The 9,286-nt window shown below is 52.5% G+C and overlaps 1 long non-coding RNA gene across 1 annotated transcript; it reads left to right on the forward strand.

Annotated features, from left to right (window-relative positions):
• The first annotated feature begins 436 nt into the window (after positions 1-436).
• Positions 437-8,925, forward strand: LOC310892207. The gene is made up of 4 exons (XR_014577946.1): positions 437-536; positions 2,030-2,446; positions 3,420-3,928; positions 4,059-8,925. It is a non-coding gene; the product is annotated as an uncharacterized lncRNA (long non-coding RNA).
• The last annotated feature ends 361 nt before the right edge of the window (positions 8,926-9,286 follow it).

Here is a 9,286-nt window from a genome sequence, read left to right on the forward strand (position 1 = left end):
CTTCAAAAGGGGGTTGCAGGAAAAAAAAAAATTGCTCTCTCAGGATGGATTTCCCAGGGAGGAGGATCGCTCCATGCCCCAGGAGCCAGGCTGGGCTAACTGCAATGATGCTGTCACCTCTGGCCAGAGTATTCACCCCTGGAGCGGGCTGGTCAGCATTTACACCAAGCTCTTCATGCACACACGTGCATAAACCACAGCACTGAGGTCTGTGCAGCCGCAGCACTTCAGAAATTCCCTGCACTTAGGGCTAGGGTTGGCTACAGCTGAAATTTGGTGAAGGGAGGAAATTGCAAGCTGCTGTGCTGCGTGATGGAAAATGCTAGTTCCCCTCTCATGGGATTCACACGCACTTTTATACATTCCTCACAGATCTGCCCTTTCTCAGGGGCTGGACTCAGCACGCTGTCATTTCTGATTGCATTTTGTTCCTCAGGAAGAAAGCACAAAATGACCATTAAGAAATGCCAGCAGAGGAGAGGAAACAATCTCACGGCAGAACGACAGCCCGTGGGGCATGGGCTGCCCCAGCCAAGGTGGGGGGTGGATGGATGGACGGATGGATGGATGGATGGATGGGTGGATGGATGGGTGGATGGATGGATGGGTGGATGGATGGATGGATGTCTGAGCCCTGTCTGCTCATACCCATTGCACCAGAGTGCAACAGGAGCAAGAAAACTGGACTCCTAGAAGAGGAGATCAGTTATCTCCATATTTACTTGGGAGGATCTGGAACATCAGGGCAGAAGGGACTTACCCAAGCACAAGGTGACGGTGATGGAGCTGGGGACAGTCCCTGTCCCACCCCTCGCCCGTGAGTGCCTCCAGCCCTGCAAAGCCTCTGCCCTGACCTATACCATGGTTGCAGAGCCATTGCCAACACTTCCCTGAGAATTTGCTCATTAAGAAGTCTGAATATAATTATTGCAGTAAGTAAAGAGACTTTTTTGGCTTGGCCTCAAAGGCTGTGACTGGCCATGTAAACAGCAAGGCAGACGGATTCAGGCTGCCTGTGGCACGCTGGTTTCAAGAAACTGCTGCTCATAGCAAGTCAGGAAGCAAAGTGCAGAGCATCCCCTGCAAACAGGAGCTTACAAGGCCCTTAGCCATGCTCAGAGGCTTCTGGGAAGCTCCAAGCTGAATCCTGAGATCTTTATTGAGTGTTTAACATAGCTGAAGCCTTGCACAGCACAGGAAAGTCAGGCTGATCTTTGTCTTCAAAGCATTTCCTTTCTACAGCATCTGGCCAAGGACCTCAGCTGTTGGCCACTGAACTTCGCTGGGAGTTGTGGGCACTCGTCAGCCTCCCAGCATCTCTCTGGAGCTCCAGGCTTGTTGCATCCTTCCTCTGAAAGCTCCTGGGCTCTCCAGAAATGCTGAGGGAGATGCTGGCTAGCTTGAAATGAAAAATCCTTCCACCCAACCAGTGGGATCTGCAAAGATGCTTTGGCTCACGGGGCCGAGGTCCACTGTAAGGTGGAGCATTTTGCTTGGAGTGCTGAGCTGGCCTGTTGTTCCCCTCTGCTGATGCAGGGGTTCATTTCCCTCGGTCTGGAGGGCGAGGTAAGCCTGGCGAGCCTTTGCAGTGCTCAGCCCATCAGCTGGCTCGAAGCTTGTGCCTGAGCTGCTTCTGTTCCAGAGCAGCTCGAGGATTCCCACTTTGCGCCTGCCCAAGGGACCCTAAATCCTTGTGGCTACCTCGGAGGGCTGGCTCGGAGACAATACAGCGACCAGGCAGCTCAGGAGCACACGGAGAGCATTTGCTGGGGCCCGAGGAAAGGCAAAGCTCAGCTTGGCTGAAGAACACAGAGAGGGCTCCGCAGCACCCCTCCTCCTCTTGGCATCCTTCTCAGCCTCCCACGCTGCCTTCCTCCAGCTCCGGAGTGGTTTTGAAGACCACTGATCAGGGTCTGGGGGGCAGGAGGGTGCCTTTGGCATGTGCAAGCACATGCACACGGACACACAATCCCGTTGTGCTCCTTGGGTCCTTGTGCAACACCACGGGCTCGCTCTTTTTTACCTGCAGATCCCACCCGTCCGTCTCAGCTGCCACTGAACGCAGGGCTCCATGATACAGTGGTGCCACGTTGTGCTCCTAATCCCACCTCCGTGCCTGGGATTTCCCTGAAAGTTCCCATTTCTCCTTGTCTGGACTTATACAGCTGCACCAGATAAATGGTACTTGCTCCATCCATCCTTGCTACGACAGCCTCGTGGCGTGCATGCTGTGTTCATTTCTTTCCCCACTGACCTCGCCAGTCTTCTCTGGAGTGTGCTCGCACAAAAAGCAAAGCAGAACTGCAATTACTCCGCTGCGATCACGGGAACATTGAAAACAGTGTGGAAACATGAGCAACGTGAGCACCCTGGCCATGGGTTGCCATTCCAGGTAATGAACGTCGGTGGATGGGGAAGCTGAGCGGGGGCTCCTCCCGCGGCACAGGTCAGTGGTCGTGTGGGTTCTTTTTTCCTTTTCTTTCCAAAATTAATGAGAATGACATAATCACCACTCACCCAGAAGTGTGGGGGTGGGTGTCTGTGTGTGCTTTGCGTCCTGGCGGTGACTTTGCTGTTGTGCTCTGGGCACAACATCATCAGATCCCCAATTCCCCTCCCAGGGAACGAGGCACGATGCCTCATGGAGGCCCAGCCATCCATGTTTCTCTTCCCAGCCTCTTCCTCTCCAACCTGTCCAAGCCAAATCCCTTCACTCTGTACAGTGCTGATGTCCTTGGCCAGGCTTTTTCATACCCCCAGGGCATCCTGCGATGGGGGTTATCACGTTATCAGTAACTCTGCTACCCCACTAAAGCATTGTGGTTTATTTATTTATTTATTTTTTAATTCAGAGAGCCCCAGTCATGGAATCAGAGATTCCATGAAATTCCATCAGAAATCCATCAGAGCCACACCGGGGCTCTGATAACTTAATTTCTGCCCGGCTGTGTAAGGCAGAGATCTCCGCCTTGCAGGGGTGGGCGCGCTCGGCTGGCCAGCAGCACGTGGAGGTTATTAATGAATGGAGTTAAAAAGCGGGGCGAGGCTTTCCCAGCTCCTCTTCCCCAGGTTGCTCTGACCCGTGCAAGGGGTCCCCATGGGATAAAGTGCCCCAAACGGGGCCAGCGACCTTCCTGCTTGTGAAGAGCCCAACAGACGGAGGCAAGGAGGTGCCGGAGCCTTCTCCTCCACAGCTAGCTGGGTCCCTTTCCCTTCACCTTCCATCTGGTCCTTTCACTCCTGACTTTGCTTTCGTTCAATTCCTTCTCCCTTCCTATTTATTAGCGTATACATTTTCTGCTTAATTTCTTCCCCCTTTTCTATTATTTAAGTGCACCCAGGCAATGGGAGGGGCACTGGTTTAAAAGTTTTTATTTTTATTTTTTTTTAAATTAAGTGTTTTTAAATTAAACCTGCAGCTGTGCATGGACCAGAAGGGATCAGAGCTGAGCTTGAAAGCCCCCCATTGCCATCCAGGGCTGGGATCAGCCCCAAAACTGCTCTCCGTCACCCCCAGCGCGATGGGATCTGAGGGCGCTCAGGATCTGACGTGTTTTACCAAACCACGCTCTTCAGGACTTGGCTGCTAAGTTCACAAGCAGTGCTGAACAGTCACAGCACCACTGTTGTCTTTGGAAGGGTTTAATCCCACTGCCTGCGGAGCCATTGTGCTCCTCGGAGTATTTACAAGCGGTGGCAAGGCGAGCCCCGGAGGGGACCGCGTGCTGGCTGTTCTTCCTGGAGGAGACACGCAGAAGAATAATGAAATATTTCCAATTTATGGATGCGGGGCACCCTGCAGTGGGACATGTTCCTGGTCGGAAAGGGATGTGCTGGAGAACATCCCCTTCCCCTGCGTTTCCCATCGCCTGCGCAATTTTCTCACTGCCCAGCCCATAAACAAGCGGAAGGAGCAGCTTCCCTCCAGGTACCCAGACAATCTTTATTATTATTATGCGTTTCTGGAGAAAAATAAACATGAAATTTCTTGGTGGAAGGAGGCAGGGCAGCTCCACATTAACCCTTGTGCATCCTCCTCCCTTTTCCCTCTCCCATAGGGATGCGTGGACAGAAACCTTCCTGGTCCATCGCAGCTCCTTTGGTGTCTTCACCTGAGCTCCTTGGTGGCCCTGCTGCAGCTCCAGCTCGTGTCAGTCCCCATGGGATGCCCTTGCTGGATGGGGCATACAGGAACAAATTTAAACGTTTAGGACCCTAGTGTCTTAAGTGACACTGCACATCGACATTCGTACAGCAAAACTGACTTTAAAGGGAACAGAAATAGAGCACACGGAGGCATGGAAGCATGGAACGGTTGGAAGGGGGCTTAAAGGTCATCCAGCTCCAACCCATGGGCAGGGACACCTCCCACTGGAAGACTTCTTGTGGACATCTCTATAGGGGATTTATTGGATAAGCTAAATCACCTCCCGGCTTCACTATAGAGGAAAGATGCTCGCGGCTTGAAACTGATGGGGCTGGGAATGGGACGGTGGGGACCGCAGAGGAACCAGGTGCCGTGGGGACAAATTATGGCCTGGCTGCACGCTGTCTGCAGCCAGCACCGAGCTCGAATCGCTGCTGACTGCTGCTTTCTGAGCTGCTCCTCACCTCTGGGCCCTCTGTTCCCAGAACATCTGCAATCGCTCCCCAGAGGTACGGGGAATCCTGGACACTTTGCAGCCGGGATTTCAGGGAATGGCGTTGGCACGCTGGGCCATTAATTGCAGCTTTTCTCCAGCTTCCTGGAAACAGTAAAGCTGTAATTTCCTCTGAGCCTGCCTGTCATTACCACCACGGTCCCAGAGCAACACTTTGCCTCGTGTGCCAAGATGCCTTCAGCGTTGCTTAAGGACGAACCCCAGCGTGGACTCCAGGCTGTGTTGCTTCACTGCCGGAGATGACCGACATGAGGACTCTGCCTCTGCCTGCTCCGGGTGCAGGAAAACGATCCAACAGGGCTCGGTGCAAGACCGAGAATCGTAGAATCATAGGATATCCCGAGTTGGAAGGGACCCATAAGGATCATCGAGTGCCTCGGCGATGTTCCTCTAACCCAGACGGATCTCAGCCGTTCGCTCCCAGATTTCACCCACTCCGTCTCTGCTGCGCACATACCTGCTAGCACCAAGGTCTGCTCAGGACCACTGATGTGCAGCACAAAGGATCAAGACAGCAAAATATCCAGTCCCCCCCATCTCTCTCAGATACCTCCGGACTGGCAATGAGAGGCTGTTTTTTGGGAAGAGGTGTGTAAGGGGTATTTTTTTGCCTCAAAATCTTGCCTGATTTGGCTTCTGTGAATCTAAGCTCCTGCAAAGCTTCCTGCCTGTGTTCAGCACAGCTCCATTGTGTCCCCGAGGGGATGGGATGTGCTGCCACCTCCATGCCAGCCTCCTGCTGCCATTGCTGGCCCGCATCAGGGGCAGTGGTGTGAGCAGTGTGAGAGGCGTGAGCAGTGTGAGAAGTGTGAGCGGTGTGAGCAGTGTGAGCAGGACCCACACCCAGGTGGGAGCAGGGCTTTCCCCAGTGCTCCCAGTTCATTTCCTGCTGGTGTGCCCCTTCCTCAGCCTCCCAACCCCAGCATCCCCATCACAGACCCCCGCGGGGGCACAAGGGCGCACCCAAGGGTGCACAGCCGGTGCCCATGCTGGAAGCACTTAGAGGAGACAAAGAGAGGAGACCTTCCTCTGTGCCCTGCTTCTCTGGAGGCTGTCTGAAAGCAGCAAGAGACATCAGCTGCAAGGAGCGTTGTGCCTGGCTATGGGGACCCGTTCCTCTCTGCCACCCGTCCTCCACCCCCTTGTTCCTACAAACTCTGCCGTGCTCGTCCTGCTCTCCGTGCCACCCCTGGCATTGCAGATGCAGCCTCTGTGCCTTCAGGGTCCTTCACGGGTGTCCTTGTCCACCCTGGTAGCCTCTGAGCCCCAGGACACCACTTTATCCACATCTCCACGTTTTCTCCATGGTTGCCCGGTAGAAAGTCTCGGCAAATCTTTGCAGGTTTCTCTCCATGTGGGTGCCGTTTGGATAGGGCAGGTCACCAACGTGCAGCGAGGTCGTGGTGCTGGGAGAAGCAGGAGATGGGGATGGAGAGGAGGGAAACCTTTATTTAACAGCTCGTATAACAGCCAGAAGATTTCAAAGTCAAGTTGATTTTTGTTTTATTTTATATTTTTTTTTTCCCCTGAGGTTTGCTTGGAAAATTATAACGGTGTGCAGAGCTTGGAACCATCTCAGGTTCTGGTCTCCTTAGCAAATGACATTTTAACTAGAAAAGCGAGGTGAGAGGGATTAAAATGTTATGACAGCCTTTATCGGCGCTGTCTGAAAGCACTCGTGTCCTTCAGCGCCCTGAAAGCAACAGATTAGGAAGAAGCTGGGAATATTCTCAATGACGCAGTGTCAGCCCTTATCAGATCGGGGGATAAGGGATGTTGTTCTCCCGCCGCAGTGATTTCAAAGCCTTCGACAACAAGCTCCCGCACGAGTTTGTTATGAGTGCGTTAAGCCCCAAAAGATGAATTTCATATTTCAAGAGTAATCATTACTCAACCCGTCTCCAAACACAGAAGAGGCTTCCTGATTTATTCCGCTCTGTTTGTCTTGGACCTTCAAGTAAGCAAAGCTGGAAAAAAAGAAGGGAGGGAACTCAGAAATAAGTAGGGAAATGTACTCAGTTTGGCAATAGTGGGACAAAGTTTTCTGTCTCAAGGTGCAAGGGATTGTTTCTTCTCCGCAGAGCACAGCAAGTGAATTCTGGTGAATGTCAATTTAATTTAATTGACATTAAATTAATTGATGGGAGCTTAAAACCCCTGTAAAGAAGACCCCAACCTTCAGATTTACTCTGGTGCATTCAGGCAGCTGCCGTCTCCCCATGTCCTTGCGTGCTCCAGCCAAGGGACAAGGAGGTCACGCCAGGCGTGGGGTGCTCCTTCCACAGCTCGTTAATTCTTTTTTTTTTTTTCCAAAAGTGTTTGGAGACGCAGAAAGGCTTGCACACGGCAGGCCCTCTGTGATGCTCGGTGTCACCACTCAGTGACAGCTGTTGTACGACTGCAGTTTGCTTGGGAAGGTGGGACTCTTTAGAGACTCTAGAAAGTACAAATTTGGGGTTGGTAGCTGTTATGCAGTGGAGAGGTGTCTCTGTCACGTCTTCAGCTGGGTCCAGCAGGAGCAGCTCAGACCCTACCCGAAGCCACGAATCTCTTGGCCCTCTCTTCTCCTCTCATTCGGGATGACAGAAAAGGCAGGTGACCCGTTCTTCACAATATTTCTGCATCAGACCTCAACCTAAGACCCGGGAAGCAGCACCAGATCATACAAATAGGTGCGATTCATTGATCCTCTACCTGCTGCAGGACCACAGGGTCTGTAACCCTCCCATGGACGTGTTCAGGGATGGTCTGTGTTAACTGAGACACCACGGGGGCTGTGCTGACGGAGTGTCAGAGCCTGAAATCAGCTCCCGCACCTCCCTGGTGCTGGGGTTGGAGGCCTGGATGAAATCTGGGGCCCATCTGCTTGCAGCTCCCAGGCTGCTCTCCCCGGACCCGGAGGTGTGATGGAAACCCACAAAGCGGGTAACCTGCCCGAGACATTGCCACAGCAGAAACCCCAAAAGCAGGTTTTCCTGCTCCCCACCTGTCCGATGCTTCATCGGATGAGCTTTTCTCTCCTTTTGCATTTGCAACCATACCTGATGCAATTGGGAACATAACGTTTATGTGGATCTTGCATCCTTTTAACACTCAAATAAAGTCTTGGGTCATTATTGGGATTTATTAGCTTGGGAACAGACCTTCCCTCTGTTCCTCTGCTCCTCTCCACTTCTGTCACTGCCTTGTGCAGAGCCTGGAACTGCTTGGTTAGAAGGGCTCCACGGGCTCATCTCTATCACAGCCTAAGGAAAGACGGTGCCCTACCGGCAGCCCCCTGGTTGTGGCTTTGGGTTAGGCTGGTGGGACGCCCTGCGTGAGCAGGGGTTGGCCCAGACGACCTCCAGAGGCCCCTTCCAACCCCCCCCCCCATTCTGGGATCCTGCGTCTCTGGTACAGGCATCTCCTGTTCCTAAAACCTTCCACCGACGGGGACCCAGGGCTTTGGAGTCTGCTCCCACACCTCATTGCGTTTAATTTTTTTTCCCACTCCTCCGCCTGCCTCTTCTCCCCTGCTGACAACTTCTGCACCCATGCCCCGCTTCCCCCTTTGCTCTCCGCGTTGAATCCCAGCCCATCGATTTCGGGACTTTTCTCCAATTTGCCGCGAATGATTTGAATGCTAATCCTGCCATCTGCAGCACCGGTGACCTCAGGCAGAAGTTTTATTAGCTCCTCTTTGTCTCATTATCCGAGTCGTTAATTAAACTATTGATCGGTGCCAGAGACAGGACAGACCCTTGTGAGATTCTGCTAGATAAATCCCTTTGGGTAGGCAGGAAACTACCCGTAACCCCTGGAAGGGAAGCTTCGCAATTATGCCTGCTCTTTTCCTCCTCTCTGCCTGGTAATTTCTTATGGCTGATAATTATATGAGAATATTTTGGGGTAGGGTCAAAGTCCTTACTGCAGTCGAGATACTTCCCCAGGTGGGTCAGCTGCATGCCCAGGCGAGAAATTAAATGTTTGATGCGATCTCTCTGTGGCAATCCATGGCATTATTCTCCAAGTGCTTGCATGCTGATTAGTTACTCCTTCATTGTATTTCTGGTGGTCAGGGTTAAGACGGGGGATCTGCATCTTCCTCATTTCCCAGTTCTCCCTTTCTAAGATCCTTCAGGAACCCTAACCTCTGTGAAATGTGGGGTTAATTGATAGAGGCTCAGCATTTGCTTCGCTGGTCTTCGCAGTATCCTAGTGGGAAGTTACGAGAACCTCCTAAACTGGGTGTTCCTCCCTTTCAGACACATGTTTATATCCTCTGCCTTCCTCCTCCCCTGATCTGGGACAGGGTTTTCTCTGGCTGCTTGCCCCAGTACCAAGCAATGCCCAGGTGCTGGGATTCTCCGTGTTCCTGCTACAAACCGTCTCTTTCTGATGAGCATTTTCCAGGAGCACATTTCAGGTTGCCAGAGGCAGTTTGACTAAATGCTAATGGAAACACTCAGGGGGTTGATACAGGATTATATTATTTTTTTTGGTATTTTGTGAGCAGTGACCAAGCCCACATGGGACCATCCGTAACCCTCGCGATGGAAAACCCGCTCCTCTAACAGCAACAGGCGAGCAGGAGAAATCCCCTGGGCTCTGATTGCCGTGGGGAGGTGGCCAGGAGCAGCGCGGGG

The sequence above is a fragment of the Anser anser genome, assembly GCF_964211835.1.
Source record: "Anser anser genome assembly, chromosome: 1".
Classification (NCBI taxonomy): domain Eukaryota; kingdom Metazoa; phylum Chordata; class Aves; order Anseriformes; family Anatidae; genus Anser; species Anser anser.